The sequence below is a fragment of the Aythya marila genome, assembly GCF_965140915.1.
Source record: "Aythya marila genome assembly, chromosome: 7".
NCBI classification, from domain to species: domain Eukaryota; kingdom Metazoa; phylum Chordata; class Aves; order Anseriformes; family Anatidae; genus Aythya; species Aythya marila.
Window position 1 is genome coordinate 13,848,935 of NC_139048.1, and position 16,890 is coordinate 13,865,824.

A 16,890-nucleotide genomic window follows, 5' to 3' on the forward strand; every position below is an offset into this window, starting at 1 on the left:
GTGTTTGGTTTTAATGAGGCTTATTGAAAACTGGCCAAACGAGCATCTGTTCCCATTGTTTATTCCATATTTTGTAAGCCAGTATCTTCAGGCCAGATAATGGTGTTGGTGTGCGTTTCAGCCTCAATTAGAGAGGGCCACAGTTAAAAATCCCCTGGCATCTGGTCTGTCCCTAGGACTCTTGTGATGCTCCTGGGTGTGCAAACAAGTTCCTCTTCTGTTCTGTGCCTGGGACCGCTTGCTTTCTGTGGTGACCTTCATACGCTGCTCTGCAGGGAGGGAGGCTCTGACTGTCTCCAGTCTCCTTGGCTGAGTCTTTGCTTGGGTGGATTATGTATGCTCACATTTACAAAAGGAGATCTTGCCTTGTCACCCTTTTATAATGTGGGCTGTCTTAAGTTTGAGTTTTGCTGTTCGTTTGGAGTCTGTTGGATTTTGTACTTCCTTGGATGTTGGAAATAACCTCCTGATTCAAAGTGCTCTTTTCTTTCCCAGCAAGAGATTAGTGTATAGTTGATGTTATGGGGTTGTACAGCCAAAACCCATTTTCTATGCTCATTAAATAGGTCTTTACTTTTTATTAACTAATGCAGTCAGTTCCACTTTGTCTGCATCTGCTACGTAAGGAAGTGTTCTCACTTTGTACATTTATTTCTCTCCTTTATGTGCCAGAGACAGGCAACCTATGACACACCAGCCAGCACAGACACTTTTTAAATGGCACACAGCATCCCCAGGTTTTTGCTTAGATCTGGGCTCAGCAGCACCTGGGAGAGGTTCTCTGTGTCTTTCTCCAATTTTGTTCACCTCAAATAAAGAAAAATGCATCTGAGAACTCCTTGCTACCCTTGTATGATCACTGGTCCTGCCTCTTAAGGTCCCAGCTAACTAAGAGGCTTCTCAGGTCTTTGCATGAAGCATGCCGTGCCTTTTAGGGAATTCTTGATTGCTCTTTGTTGTACTTTAAACTTTGTATTCTGTAATGGTTACACTATTGAACTAGGAATCTAGAAAAGGTTCATCCTCTTTATTTGCAGCACTGTGAGTTTATCCTCTGTGGCCTTGATGGCTCTTCTTGCTCCCTTTTTAAAAGGGAACTGAATCGTACTCTCCTTGCAGGAATGCTGTGAGATTTAACTGCATGATACTTTTGAGATCCTTTTATGAAAAGTTCAGCATAAGCACGCAGTAATGTGCTGTTTGCAGTATACAGGGGAACAAAGCTATGTTCTGGTCAATTCAGAAATGCAGAACAAAGCTTGCCACTTCAAGCATGCTACATGAAATTTTCTTCAAAGATGCATAGTGTTACTGAGCTATAGCTACACTTCTACATTAAAGGATGATTCCATAAAGCAGGGAGTGGTGGAAGGGGCTGGTAATTGCAGTCTGCTTTCCTTTGTGAGTTCTTTCTGCATCACTACTTCAGAATTTTTAGAATAAGGATAGTCTGCACAATAATAATAACATCAAGCTCAGAATTTTTATATGAATTCAATGGCGAAACCACAAGTACTCTTTAAAAAAGAGACATTTAGGGTTCCAGTTTGGCAGTAGGACAAATGGATCTGAAGAGTGTCCCTCTTGTACTCTCAACTCCCTTTATGTCACAGATTGATGGCTCCTCTTTCCTGAGTGTCCCTGCATTTACTTTGCATGAACAACTCAGCCAGCTCGGAGATCTGCTGTGATACACTGCTGAGTTGGTATATCTTCAGATAATGTACAGTTTGCCAGTGCTTCTGAAGCCTTTCCAGTCCTTGAGATTGATACGTGTCATTTTACGTGTCTGTTCCAGGTATCTTCTCTGTGAAAGAGAGCAGTGTGAATGCCTTGTATTGCAGGGGCATTGCTGAGGGTTAGTTAATGTTCAAAAGATGCTTTAAAACATGAAGTCCGGCACTGAATTCTCAGTATTTAGACAGCACAAGCAGAATACAGAATCAGGGGGTTACCTAAAAGCTTTGATCTGATGCTAATCTTCTTTCACAGCAATATGTCTACTTTCACCTTAATTGTGAGTTTCTAATTTTTTATTTTATTTATTTTTTTAGGTCAAGATAATCTTTATCCTTTAGCTTCCCCTCAGTCTAATAACCTTTTTGCAAATGACTGAGAAAGAAATGTGATATTCTGCTCCCCCACCCTACCCTACCATACACATTCTCCAGATTTTGATAGACTTGTTTTATTTATTTCCAAAATTATATCCGCAGGAAACAAGCTGTTTAAATTCAGATTATGCTGAAGCAAAATGGTCCTGGTATGAGAAGCAACGTGCTGTTTTATGAGCGCAGAGTCCCTTTTCTCATAACTGATTGATAGTAAATATTTTCCTGAAGAATTATTGCCAACCATGAACAGTGCAACTGTTTCACTTTTTTTTTTTTCCGTGCTACTTGCTGTACCAGCCATTGTCTGTAATTAAGATCTACAATTCACAATGCAGACGTTTGCACTTCCTCTGGGTCTGAGCTATTTATAAGGCATTTCAGCTGTTCAGAGTTTCTTTTGAGTGTTAAACTACATGTAAACAGGCTTCTTTAGTTTTCAGTTATGCAAACACTATGCTTGTCATTTCTGCTTCTCTTCCCACCCGAAATGACTTTGTGTGTCAATGAAGCCACAAATTAAAAAAGAATTACACTTGTGTGTTTGTTGTTTTTTTTTTTTTTTTTAAATGAAAGCGAGACTTTGAAGAAATATTACTATAATACTTACTTCTCATAAATTGCTTTATAGCTGAGGGTCTCTAAGTGCGTTCCAGAGATCAGTTCTCAGAGCTCTGCGGTAAGGATGCGCATGTGATGTGAAAAATCTCGATATGAAGAATTATTTCCAAATTGCAGTCAACTCGGTGGAGATGTTTTTACTTTTTGGAGGCCCAGTTTGGAATCTCAAGAAGCAAATAAAGCTGAGTTCAGGAAATCTTGAAAGGGCTCTCATACAGGTCTTAGAAACTCCCTCTCATGTTTGACTGGTCACAAAGCAAAACTTTTTCGTGATAATGAGCATCACCTGGAATAGGTTGCCTGGGGATGCTTTGCAGCTTCCATCCGTGGAGGTTTTAAAGCCCTAAGCTACATGACCTGACCTTGCTTTGAGCAGGAGGTTGGACTGGAGAACTCCCGAGGTCCCATCTAAACTGAGTTATCCGATAACCCTCCAAGTATACAGGTAATGAAGATGCAATATAAAACTTTCAAATTAGGCAACACCTGGCATCCTTAATCAGAATTGCCCTGCACATTTATTGTTTGCATTGTCACATGCTGTGCTTCCACCCCAAATGTTTGCTGCGCTTTGGTGATTGATAGTGTACGTGAAGAGTTGCAGTCTTGGGGTCTTCGTTCTGGTCCTGCCACAGTAAGCTTGTGGGGAGTGTTCACCAGGATAAGAGTATGAAATAAAATGGGCTCGCAGTTTTTTTGGGGAGCTTTTGTGATGGGAATATGAAACACTTTGGAATCCAAATCCTTGATGGATTTAGTGGTAAACTGGCAAAGGCAAAGAGGAGCATCACTTCTCAAGTAGTCACCTGCAGCGGCAGCGCCCTCAGATTGTAGGGCAAAATACCATCGTCATGATATTACCTAGACATATCTTCAGTGTTTTTCAAAAGCAAGAATTGAAAAGGTTGATTGAAAATTAAGTCCAATCCTTGTGCTAATGATTAAGATGTTAAATGTTGGAATAATCACCTGGTACCATAGCCCGCCGGACAGATGCCACTGGTGTGGCCAAGCGTCACGTTTCAGAAGGTGAAACCAGCCCTGAGTTTAGCCCGGCAGAAGAGGTGACAAAAAGGAGCTCGTTTTTGTAGCCAGCTCCGGATTAATGGTAGGCTCCAACGTCTTTGCTGTCGGGGAGCAGACGGGGAGGGGAAATGGCATGAGGCGAGTTCATCAGCAGGCGTGTACTGCAGCATTGCCCACTGATGCATGCCGGATCACCCGCACGCCGAGATCACATGGCTCCTCCAAAAGTCAAACGATCAATTCGCCTCGTTTTGGCTCTGTACTTAATGCACAAACAGTGCGATCTGCAGGGCTGTAATTGCATTGTTAGGGCCAAGGAACAAGCCTGTGCCTTTTCAGCAGACAGCTGGCAGGGAAAGAGGCATGTTGTTAGGAAAGAGAGAGGCAAGGCAAATAAAATTACTGCTAACGCTCAGAGATCGGCAGGAGTCCTACTTGCCTAATCTTACCGGTGGGAGCAAGCGGCTGTTGTAATCCAATTATAGCAGCATAAGCAATTTGTTAGACACTCCGCATAATGTAACAATTTCCCAATAAACTCTGACTTGTAATAACGTCGGCAAGAGCCCACATAAATCTGCCCGAATGGTGGGGGCTGGAGTGTTCGGCTGGGGGCTTGTAATTTGTGCCATCAGCACGTTTCGTGGAGTGTGGTGCGGTGCAGGCTTTCAGTGCAGGAATTTTAAGGAGAAAAGCCTGGCACGCCCCTCCAAGAGGAAACCATTAGCGAGGGTCACAAGAAACACCAAGCGAAGCTGGGAGGCAGCTTTTGCTGGGAGGGAGGGAAAAATCGACCCCCAAACGCAAGGCCCTAGCTGATGAGGGTTTAAAAATATTTAAAAAGCAGTGCTGCAAATTTGTAGTGTTTTAAATTACAGCAGGGGGAGGGAGGGGAAGTGGAATTACATCTGTTTTGGAGGGGGAGGGAGGAGAATACCCTTCCTTATATTTAATCCGTTTAAATATTAAAAAAGAAGCTCAAGTATTGACAGGGATGCTCTGTGCTTAGCAGACAGGGAAGCCACAGATCCTGTCCCGAGCAATTCATAATCTACAAAGGGAAGAATTAAACCTTTTCTGGTATCCAGTTACTCTCCCGTTGTCTTTCTTGCAGCTCCTAGCTGGCTTCATGCATATTGGCACAGCATCTTGATGATGTGTCTGAGAGATAAAACGTAGGTCTAGAACCATTCACTTTGAGCGTACCCCAGTGAATTTAACTTTTTTGGCACAATGATGAATGTCCCCTCTGGTTCATGCAGATCTACACAAAGAGCTAATCTAATTTAGATATTATTTAAAAGTAAAATCAGTCTGCTGCGCTCTGCCTGTCAGTCGTCGAGCACATTGCGAGTTACAGCATTGTAGACTCCGGTTTAAGGTTTATGTTTAGCAAGATTTAAGGTACCATGTTTCTGTTAATCCTTCCATTTAGCGTTTCCCTTTGCTAAGATGCAGATAGGCAGCAGCCAAAATAATTTAGGTCCCTTTATACACAGCATAGAGACTGTCAGCGGTCCAGGATTTTGAATGTAGCTCTTACCACTGCTGCAGTGTAAAAATGCCTGACTTCATCGCGCTAACAATACTTTATTCATTTCTTAGCTATGGGATCCTGCGAGGCTCCAGCGTGGAATGACATTTCTGCTCTGACTCATTCCCAAGTTGTGGCAGCACGATGCTTTTTTGTAGGGGAAAAAGAGTTCCTGGCTGTACAAAACAGTTTCCCTTTATCGTTCAGAGCTCCTGCTCTCAGTTCCTGTGTTTCGATGCTGGCCTCCACAGGCTCCTTTGCTTAGCAGAACAAAACCCAAACAAATACCCCAACCCAAATCGTTGACCTTGTCCGCACAGCTCCCACAGTCGTGCCCATAGCAGCTTTGTCTTGGCCGTATGACAACATTTTGTGTGATTCGGGGCTGTATTTAGGTATTGTACCTGTCATGCTCGGGCTGAAACGATTTAATTTATTTAAACTGTAAAATAACGGGGGAGATGTGCAGGCAGGCTGCTGCATATTTTGCCCTTCTTTATGTGGAAGTCAAGCCTATTGTTCTTCATCTTCGCCGCACGCCAGCGGATCAGGATAACAGGCTGAGACAGCGCGTCTTGCCACAAGTATCCTAATAAATATTTTCTTTCAACATAAATACGCCCCCAAAAAAGTGTGTTTAAACAGGGCAGGTATTATCGTGGGGTGCAGAAGCGGCATCAATAAACCGCAGCGCTTCTAATAAAGCCACTCAGTGTCTGGGTTTAACTAATGGCTGATTTTCACGGCTTTGACAGTGAGCTGTGTGCGTTATTTTCTCCTGATATTGTAAAAATAATGAGAGCAAATTAGAACAATCAGTTTACCCAGATAGCTGCTGATTGGAGGTGATGGGCAATATGGCAGCGGGTAATCCATCTTCGGGCTCCTGTCACATTAACTTCAGCAGCGTGGAAAAGATCAGGCGGAGCGAGCGGGAATCCTGCCCAATCAGAAAGGCGAAATTAATGAGAAGAGCATTGTTCTGTGATCAACCTTTTAATTAGCAAGAGTGGAGACGGAGGGAGTGATGAAGCTGGCAGCACAGCTGCACAATGCTGGGCATGTTTTCGGCGAGGGGGAGGAAAAACACGGGTTTTAAATTACCCCTTCTGTGCTCCCTGTACACCGGCAGTGTGTCTTCATTCGAAACCCCTTAAAAGATCTTAATAAACAGCCGCATCCAGGTTAATATTGCAAACGTGGCTGTTACTAATGAGTAGTTTAGAAGTAGGTCCTTTCGGGGGTCATTTAGGAAAATGTTGATCACTGTGTAAAAAAAAAAAAACAACAGAAGAGAGAGAGGCAGGGTTTGGTGTTGGATTTAAAGTTTCACTGCATCAAGGAAAGAAGAGGAGGGAGACGGATAAAATTAGAGTAAGGGACTGCCTGTTTTATTACTCCCCTCCTTATTTAGTATATGTTTGAAATAAGATTCCTTGGCATATATTTGAAACGAGACTCCCCAGTTAAAAATACTGTGCGTGCCATGTGTCTTTCAGCAGCAAAAAAGAGGAGAGATCAGATACTGCGTTGCTTTCCTGACTCTTTTTTTGTTTTATTTATTTATTGTTTGGCTTGGTTTTTTTTGCCCCAATATTTCTCAATTTATTCACTTACCACCAAATTATAATTTGAGAGGTGTGGCAGCTGGGTTTGCCGAGAAGATTGACTCAATTGTTTGGTTGTTTGTTTTTTTTTTTTTTGTTTCCTAGAGGTTTGATAAAATAGCAGTTTACACAGGTATAGTCTAAAATCTTAAATGGTAATTACAGACTGTCGGATCTGAGCAGCAGTTTTTCAAAAACTGGTATTTCTGTAAAGGCAAAAAATAATTTTGGGGGGGAAGAGTGATATCAGGGGGTGACTTCTGGGAAGGAAAATCAGAAATGCTGTGAAATAGAGTTCATGCTTGCAGTGCAGAGGAATCCAGCTACTTCTGATTAACGTGGTTCTTGGTCTTCCTTCCTTGCTCTCTGCGTTGTTTTTCAGGCATCACCTCTCTCCTTCCCTGTAATTGCCAAAGAAGTTTTAATGGTTGAAGACCGAGGCTCTGTCACTGTGCACGCAGCGCCTGTGCTGCTTTTCGTTCATTTTTCCCATCAGGATGCTCGTGCAGGCTGCCTTCCCTTCTAGGTATCCCTCTTCTGACACTGGAAAGCCAGCCAAACCTTTTCAGATGCTGAGAGAAGCCCGAAGCCAGTATGCTGCACCCAGCTAGGTGTGCGGGCTGTGCCTGGGGCTCCCCTGCAAGCGTTTGCTCAGCCACCAACTTCACATTGCTAACTCGTAGGTAGGGAGCAGGACAGCAGATGTGCTGGAAAGCAGGGCTTGTGTGGGTTTTTTATTCCTTAATTCCAGGCAGAGCTCCCCATCTTCGGCTAGCGTAGTGTTTTGATCTGTGTTACAGTGATGGAACCACTCCCCTTCCCCTCCTATAACAACTGGGGGAGGTTTGTGAGAATTTGGTGATGTCCCCCTGGTTTTTACAGCTTGAATGACATTTCTGCAAAAAGTTAACCTGATAAATCACAGGCCCTTTGCACGATCTAAACCAATTGCATTCGTGGTGTAATCCGTAGTGTGGCTTACCCTTTTGGCTTAAAGTTGTCTAATATTTTGCTTTATAAGAATCCGTTTCAGTTGTCTGTAACTGTGCTACTATTTAACCCTTTGAGGTAAAATTTTATTTCCAGCTCAATCTGCTTCCCCCGCTCCCCGCAGCCCGAGGCAAAAATAAAGTTTGCTGTGGGATGAGCAGTATTCACTTAACGAACAGCTGCTCGATATTTTATTTTATTCATGTTGTTTGGTCGGTGCCCCAGGCTGTATTTATTGCGTGCCTTTCAAGCCCTGGTCAGAATATGGAAATAGGAACTTCCTCCTGGGGCTTTCCCTGTAGTCTGAGTGCTTCACAAGCCTTAATTAATCCTTCCAGTCTTTCTTGGGACGAGGGCCGGACTCATAGCATCCCTTTCCGTGGAGAAGTTCTAAAGTTCTCTTACAACTGAAATCCAGGAATGAAGCACTTTATTTATAATAAGCAACGAGGCCTCACGGGAGGCATATTAGATGAGGAATTAAGGCTCCAGATTTGGAGGCATCTTTTGTCTTTGTCACATTCTGTTTTTCCATCTCAGTCCTGTCCGTGGAACGGAATAACGCTGCTTAACGTTTCCTTGTTGGATGTGTGGGGATCTGGAAATGTGATACCACAGGAAGCGTGTTTTGTACATGAGCATTACGAGTGTTTACATACACCTCATGCTGATTTGAGCTCCGCTCCTTTGGCACTTTCTCTCTTCCCCAGGTCTGCCTGAATTTGGGAAGCGTTAGACACGTCTTGGGAAGCTGGTGCCTCCCAGCCACCAATGGTTGCAGTCAGGTTTGCAAACAGATGCAGTCCTCATCAGAGGCAATGGCAATGTCTAACAAAAAGTGGACGCTTTGTAAACCAAACATTTCTTCTGGTTGCATAAAACACCGAAAGATGACAAAGCTTTTTTTTTTTTTTCTTCCCCTCTTTTAATAAAACATAAAGTCAGGAAAATATTCTGCAGCTGCTTAAATCAATTTGTCAGCTCCCTAAGAGATTCCCTCGTGGGCTGGAAGCAAATGGCAAATTCCTGCCCAAAAGTAATCTCACTGCGAGAGAATAACAGGGGAGAGGCGATGTGTTGCACAATTCCCAGCCTCCTGACACCTTAAGTATGGAGCCGCCACCGTGACTCTGTAATGGGATGTCCCAGCATGGGGTATAATATCAGAAATAGTGTAAATATGCCACGTGTGAGATAATAGGCAGCCTACAGGCCGTTGGTGCTTACATACGTGTTAAAATGAACATACAGCAAATCTTAATTCTTTATTAGCCTAATATGATCTTTTTTTTTTTTTTTTTTTTCTACCTCCTGGTTAGATTTTGTAACTGGTTGATTTTACCAGCAGTAGAAGTTCTTGGTGGTTTTTAGAACCCTGTTTTCTGTTAATTTCATTTAAAATGTTCAATGTATTTTTTCGCATCCAGCTCTCTATGTTTTGCATTTTCTCAGTGCAGTTTTCCAGCTTATCTCTTCCCACCCCTCTGCTCTCCCTGCTCTGTCCCCTCCTCAGCTGAGACCTGCTTCCAGCCTGGGGGAAGAAGTCCTTCTCTGGGGTGCTCTTCACCTTTGTTGCCTGATTATTCTAGAGCTTTTCTCTACCGTATTTCACGATCAGAGCTATGTGTAGAGTGTTGCTGTTTACTGCCTTCTGCCTGAGGCTCAGTCAGCTTTGGGAATGTTCCTGGAAGCCTGCAACACCCTGAGAAGTAGCTGCAGAGCATCGCAGGAGGAAAGGAGTGGCTTAGCCAGGATCAGATGGAAGCCTGAGGAAAGACAGGAGTAGAAGTTGCCCTCTGGCTCTGCTGACACCTTAGTCATGTGTTTTAACAGCCAGTTTGCCTTTCCCAGAGGTATGTGCTCAATTTCTGGACTCCCCCTGGTTTTCATCACAAGTTCAGTAACCATCGTCTCTCTTCTTCAAACTCTCTGTGAAATACTCATCTGACTATGACTTTCTGAGCATCAGGACCGACCTAGAAGGGAACCCCACTGATCAATATGCCTGCTGTAAGGCTGGCGATGATCCGAGGCCACCACAAAGGCTTTGGTGTACAGCCAGGTTCTCAAACAGTGCTGCACGTGCCCTGAGCACAATACGGCCCCATTGGCTTCCCTGATCCAAAGAGACCCTTACCTGGTGAGGACTCCTCTGCAGAGAAGAAGCTTTCATCTTTGACCAAGCTACCCAGAAGCCCTGCACAAACTCCTGCAGGGCATGCTGCAGGGCAGAAGGAGGATAGATGCCTATCGATCATGTGCTGCTGGTTGACAAGCCAGCCTGGTTTGGATCTGATAAAGAAAATCATTAAGTAATTAGAGCCTGTACTGGAAGAAATTTTCACAGAACTCTTCCCTCTCTCTCCCTCTGCCCTGTAGCTTTCAAAGAGCTCCCACAGCCTCAATAAACACATTGCTAGAAACAAACACTCTGGCAAGCAGGCACACACCAGACTGTGGTTAAGTAACAAAAGTTCCCAAAACGTTTCACCTAAAATGGCCCCAAGCAAGATAGTAGACTTCCATGGATCCTATACCCATGTACTTTCTAGAATATTACATGCTTTGTCCAACACAAAAGCCTCTCTGGATACTGTTCATGAAAACTGTTTTTGTTCTGTATTAGAATTTTTCCTACCTCCACCTAAACTCTCTCTGTGTTTTGCTTATTGAAGTTATCCATTTCTTTCTGTGCTCTGCAAGGACTGGCAAACTTTCCGCTTGCTGTTGACAGAACGTTAGCAACATTTTCTTTGCAATTTCTTTCTATTTTTAACAAAATAGGTTAAACTGGGTTACAGTCTTCAGACTCAGAAGATTTTGTTTGTGTTTGAAAAAGTAATGGTAAGGTTCGTGTATCTAAATCAATATTACCATTCCCCAGAAATCCTTCCTCACCTACAAATTATAGTAGAATCTTTTTTATAGGCAAAACACATTAAAGTTCAAAAGAGACAAAGTTTTTACATGATTTTAACTGTCCCCCTTTTCCATATAAACAGTGTGAGTCACCATGTGATGCAGGGTAACTTTGTTTCTCGAGTTATGCAATGTGGTATCTGTTCTATCAAATGTATGTACATTAAACTTTTATGAATAATGTAAAAACACAAGGAGAACATTTGTTTAGAGACAAATCATTTAGTGAGTTCAGCTATTAAGTTTTTAATAGGCAGTTATTCATAAACTATTACAGAATATAGTTTCTCTTTAGAGAGATTAAAAAACCTTACCTCTACTAATGAAATCAATACGTGTGGTGTGAAGTGCTGATCCCTAAAACATACCTTGTTCCCATGGAAGGGGGACAGAGAAATGTGAACTCTGAGGTTGCATGGATAAGTTATAGGTCAGGAAAGTCTGCAGTCTCATCTCCAATGCTGTTTAAGAGAATAAAACAGTTTTAACTGGAGAACTTGATGTCTTACCTTCAGTTTACTTGCAAATACATAATTGTCTGTACCTTCAGTTCTGACCATTTGTCGCCACAGTAACTTCTTTGGATCAAGTAATGCCAGTAAGAATCCCTTCTGATTTGAAAGACCAGATCCACAGGCTTCAGATCCTGTCCTTGGCTGGTGTCACATTTACCTTCAGAGCTTCCTGATATTAAATTAAAGAATTCCTCATCTTATGAGGGATCTGAGGTGACTCAGTGTAATTAGTCTGGAGGTCAGATGCTGGCTTGCATCATTCTGTCTCTTGCAGCAGATCACCAGCAGCTGACAGGCCAAGTGGTGATCCTGCTAGTGGTAAGAATGGATTTGGAGTCCTACTGGGCTCTAGCTGGTACCTGTCAGAGTTTCTGCTCTTTGTGGTTCCAACAATCATCATGAAATGCCTGAAAGTGTGTGCCAGATAGCCATTGCATCCTACGCATAGATAGCTGATCAGTTAAAGGCACAAGCTAGCAAAAGCTAGCAGCAAAGTTGTATCTTTTCTTCTAGTTATAGAGACAATAGATGATTATCCTTGGAGACAGTAGATTTCATAGTCACTACGAGTGATCGTCCAGCAGGTCACAGCCTAGCCTGTCTGGTCAGTGATAAGAGACTTGAGATAACTCCTCCCTGCTGTTCCAGCAATAGTGCATACATATCAGGGACTCTGAGGTCACTTGCTTTACCACCTGCCAGATCCCATCTTCATCTAACATCCAAACATTATGTGAACGAGCAGCTTAAAGGTTTGCCCCAGTTCCTATGGGAGTTTACCTGGAGGCAGTGAAAGTATGAAATGAGATCTTCTCTGCTCCTGTGTAATACCTGTGTTATAAATGCTCTAAAGACTAGCAGGGATATCCTGTCGAACCAACTACAGACACAGTGAGGATAGCCTCAGGGCAGTCTGAGGTTACCTACAAATCTCCTGGAGCTGAGACAGATGGGTAGAAACATACCAGAATAAATAGTGTTCCCGTGTGTCATGTGGAACTCAGCAGCTCGGTACCTCGTGTACCTCAGCACCTCGTGGTGTAGGTTGGACACGTCATAAATCTCAGGTATGCTCAAGCTCAGATTGAAAATTGACAGCTCTTTTTCTGGCTGATGGAGTGGCCCATCATCCACGATAGAGGAATCAATATACCTTTGTATATTTAATAGAGTGGAGTCCTCGGTCCCGTTTATGTTCTCTACTCACTGAAGGTCAGTTTGCTCAATTACCAGTCAACAAGTTGGCATCTGTGCTGTCTCAGATGTTCTCTGAGCTACAAGGTGGTGAATGACCTCTTGCAGAACAGGTTGCTTCCTGGCTTGTACCATTCTACCTGCTGGGACCTTTCAGGTTACTGGTTCCAGCCCCTTGCTTTTGCAGGTACTGGTTGTCCCTCTTGTGAATTTTGAGTTTCCTCTTACAACCAGTTAAAGCTTGACTTGAGGACTTTTTCCGTTCTGTTTCCATCAGAAGATCATTCCAGAACCTGATTGTTCTAAAGACTGGAAATCTTCTCTGAGTTTCCAAGTTAGCTTATTCATACTGAGACTGTAGCATTGGTGTTTGTGCTTGTTTCTTCCTTTTCTATTAATAGGCTCTTCCCTTTTTGGTGTTCTTCCAACATACGTATATGTTTATATATGTGTAGGGAGCAGTCATGCCCTCTTTGTATTTATTTTATTAGGATAAATTGAATAGGAGTGGCTTAATTTAAGAAAGAAAGAAGAGGAACAGTGAAGATATTTGAGCATTTGTGGTTGAGGAGCTTGTTTCTTGGAGGAATTAATTTGTTGCTTTCCTGATCGCACTCTCTACAAACACTATTTAATAATTGTCCTAAACTTTACCGCATCAATTAGCGCTCGCTTTCATGTTCATGCAAAGATCTGCTTCTGGCTGATGTGAATTTATAGCTTAACTGTCATGTTAAGGCAAGGACACAACCTTCAGTTCGTCTGAAGGGAAAAGTAAGCTTGGGCAAACAACTGCATGCTGCTTCTTGTTATTGTCTGGTGTTCTGGTCCCTTAGTTCTCCCAGAACATCGCTCTGCCCTTCGCAGCGTTCAGCACACACTACTGTTCGTCTGGGTCAGATCTCACCAGTAGTTACTGCCACTAATTGGCAAATTTTTAAATTCAGAGTTTTCTCGGTGGGAACCTAGAATGGGAAATAACTCACGTTGCGCAGTAAAACAAATTGTTCCATATTTGCCTTCATGTATATTTAACACAATTTATAATTTACAAAAAGAGGCTCAAATTAGTCCGCCTGTAGAAGCTCATATCCGAGATAACTTCAACGAGGCAGGCAGTCCCTTGTTGCATGTGACTGACGGGCTGAGCTGAGGCTGCAGTTTGGAAAGCCGACTGTATAGATTGCTGAACCTCACTGTTGAGGAAAATTAAAAACGAGCGAGCAGATAATTGCTCTCAGACTTGGAAGTAGCATTCAAAGTAGCCACTATTACTTACCCTGCTGTAATAGTGAATCTTGACAGGGCTGTGTGTGCAACAGGCAAACTTACCTTCATGATAAAGCATGCCCTGAATTTGTGAAAGATTTAACCTTCAGATTTAACTTCCTCATATCCATCCTCCACTTGCTGCAGAACACAAAATGAGAGCCTTGCGACAATGGCCGCAAGCTGAGTTGAAGTAGGTGATTATTAAAATATTGCAGCATTGTCTTTTCTGACCCCGCTTCTGTCAATTTTTAAACAATAGCTTTTGTGTTCGGAGTCAGTTCCCCTATATAACATTCATCTGGGGGAAAATAAAAGTGAAAAATACTTAGCAGCTACGCTATGAAAAAAATTAGATTGTTAATTAAGTAAGACTTGTAATTTCTCAGCAAAGAAAGCCCTCTTTCTGGCAAGTAAACCTTCCTTGTAAGTCTTTGATTATAGGTAATAAAAATGTTGCTTAATTTATGCCAATTATGTGCAAGTGTTGTTTTCTTTTAAGTCCCTGGATTTCACAGAATTGTGTGATTCTGTCGAATCAGATTATTCTCCTAGCATGTTAATTGAGATCTGCCAATCCTGGGCTTGATCATCATTTCTAATCTCAGCCAGTTCAGAGGTGGGTTGCAGTGTGAGTTTAGAAGACTCTGATGGTGATTAAGCATTACAGTCAATTAGTTTCTTGTTTGAGACCTGAATTCTGCAATGGGTTTGGGTTGTAAGTGAAAATATATGTGTAGTATAATCATTTGTGGACAGAATCAGCTACAGTTCTGAGACAACCCATGGATTGGAACAAAATCAACAGTTTTTGAAAAAAAAAGTAAAACAGTTGGAGGGACAGAATTGGAAGTCAAGATCAGATTTCCAAGCAGGGCCCTTGAATCCTGTATGCTCTCCACTTGCAAAAGCAGAAGTGCTCACATATCTACAGAACTCTTTAAGAATCTGGTATTTGATCGCTGCAAAGAATGAATGATAAAAAAAGCAGTCTCGTGAAGCCCAGAGCTGGAAAGCTTTAAAAAAAATAATTCTCCATAAAGCATCTTTTAAATAGACTTTCAGGTTTTGCTTATAATAAATGACATGCATCAACATGAGACAACTGTATTTTGGTTTCAGCCAAAACCTAAATACCTTTTTTTTCCAAAAGCCTGGGACGTGTAGATGAGCTTTGACCCAAGGTATAGAAGAGAATCACAGCTTAAGCTGGAAGAGACCTTGGGAGGTCCAACTTCAGAGCACAGTCAACATTGAATTCATTAGTCCCAGTTAATGTCAATGGTTAGGTACCTGCTCCTCCCAAGTTTTGCATACACAGAACTTCTACCCTACAGTTCAAGACGCAAGTCTGCCACAGCATCCACAGATGTAGCTAATGCGTGGAGTATTTCATGTGTTTGCAGGAGAAGGGCTACGTTTGGCACTAGCTGCCTCCCCTTTGTTTCCTAAGATAGCACCGAGGACCTCATGAAGGGATGCAAAGGAACACAGGCACAAGAGCAATGGCTGCAAACTGCATCCTAAATGAAGATGGGAGAGAGGTGGCTTCTAATATTTAGCGGTGATCAGAGATCTAGAAAGTTCCTGTCCTTGGGCACGCATGTGTAGGAAGATATTGCTGATGCTGTGGCTTGCCACCGTCCTGCCAGCACAACCACGTACCTGTTTCTGATCAGAACCGAGCCACCATCGTGCGTAGGCGCTGGGGAGAGCAGCTGGACTGCGTTGTGGATCCAGGGAGCTGAGTACTGCCAGCATCGTCAACTGGACTGCAGCGGGGTAGTCTTGCTGTCACTTCACATGCCCTTCCACTCGCGTTGGACAGGTCAGATAACTGCCTGTAATCCTCTCCTGCCACATGGGAGAGGTGTGGGGAGCGGGAAGGAGTTGCCAGCGCTTTTCTCCAAGTCCTCTTAAGGGGATGAAAGAACCGGCCTCGGATGCCATCTGTACCACGAGAGGGACGGTCTGGGTGTCAGGGTTTGGGTGCAGCAGCAGGACTGCGTACAGAGAGTTCGGGCCCGGAATGGCAAGGACAGCTGTCAGCTGGGACTGAGGGACACAGGCAGGTTATGCCAGGAAGTTTGCGTAGTGTTTGTCAGGTGCTTCTGTCATCTCCTCGGGTCTGGTTACTTCTAGGCTTTCTTACTGGACTTGTCAGAGAAGCGAAAATGTAACTGGGGGTAGCCTAACATCCTATTGTGTTTCTTCGTCTCTGTCACACACTAATATTAAAATTGCAAACTTCTAAAGCCGAGCAATGTTCCGAAGTCCCCTGGTGGTTAAATATTGAAATTGCTGTGGTAAGTAATGGAACTTAACTAAAGTGCACCCTCTCTAGGGCACTCGTGTCCAGGGAGTGTACTTGTTTCCACATTTATGTTGGTATCTGGTATCTGCGTGCAGTGGCTCAGTTTGAGAAAATGTAATTTTTTCTCTACACCTGCGAATTTTGAGTCTGCTTTGAGATGCTGCAAAAATGATAAATGCAGCTGCATTTTTTTCTAATTGATAATGTCTAGGCCATGCCATTTCTAACAAGTTTTTTTGTTTATTTTGTAAGGGTCAAAAGTGTTTGCCAGCGCTTGAGGGGAAAGCTTACATTTGTGTGCTGTGGTGTCTTTCAGTGGTACTTGCCCTTACCTTCCATGCAGTGGCCTCCCAGGCCTTTCCCAGCATCAAGCCTTGCTTTTTTCTCTGTGTGGCTTGTATTAAGACACATACATTTAACAGAGACTCATGAAATGAAGAGGAGTGACTTGCCTACGGCAACTCAAGAAAGCAGTGGGAGAGTTAGGAATAAAACTTGAAAGACTCGGCTCCCATTTTCCCTTCTCATTTTTCCGTTGTACTGCCAGCTTTCAGTTTATCAAGAATTAATAAGTAATAACCTGTGATTAAAAAAGGCCTGACGCTCCTTCTGTCATTAGCTGTTTCTCTGTCTTCAGCATTGTGCAGAACTCAGCAGGGTTACACCTTTTGAGTTTCACTTAAGCTGAGTTTCTCAATATTTAATGCTGAAGCAGAAACAGCTAATTCACAACTGGAGGCGAGCTGTCAGCTGCCTTAGGATGTTTGTCAGCTGTAAGGTAGGGTGAGGC

The 16,890-nt window shown here is 43.0% G+C and overlaps 1 protein-coding gene and 1 long non-coding RNA gene across 13 annotated transcripts in view; one reads left to right on the top strand and one right to left on the bottom strand.

Moving 5' to 3' along the window:
- BTRC (beta-transducin repeat containing E3 ubiquitin protein ligase) overlaps positions 1-16,890 on the top strand; it is a 118,730-nt gene that overhangs the window by 62,278 nt on the left and 39,562 nt on the right. The window lies entirely within an intron of this gene.
- LOC309880202 lies at positions 1,475-15,651 on the bottom strand. 5 transcript variants are annotated; one of them, XR_014317915.1, is made up of 7 exons: positions 15,452-15,651; positions 11,177-11,269; positions 10,027-10,181; positions 6,117-6,232; positions 4,831-4,919; positions 2,722-4,104; positions 1,475-1,807 (listed from the first exon to the last, which is right to left on the bottom strand). It is a non-coding gene; the product is annotated as an uncharacterized lncRNA (long non-coding RNA). The 5 variants fall into 5 exon arrangements; XR_014317917.1 differs by lacking the exon at positions 1,475-1,807 and having other exon boundaries at positions 2,158-4,104; XR_014317914.1 differs by lacking the exons at positions 2,722-4,104; positions 4,831-4,919.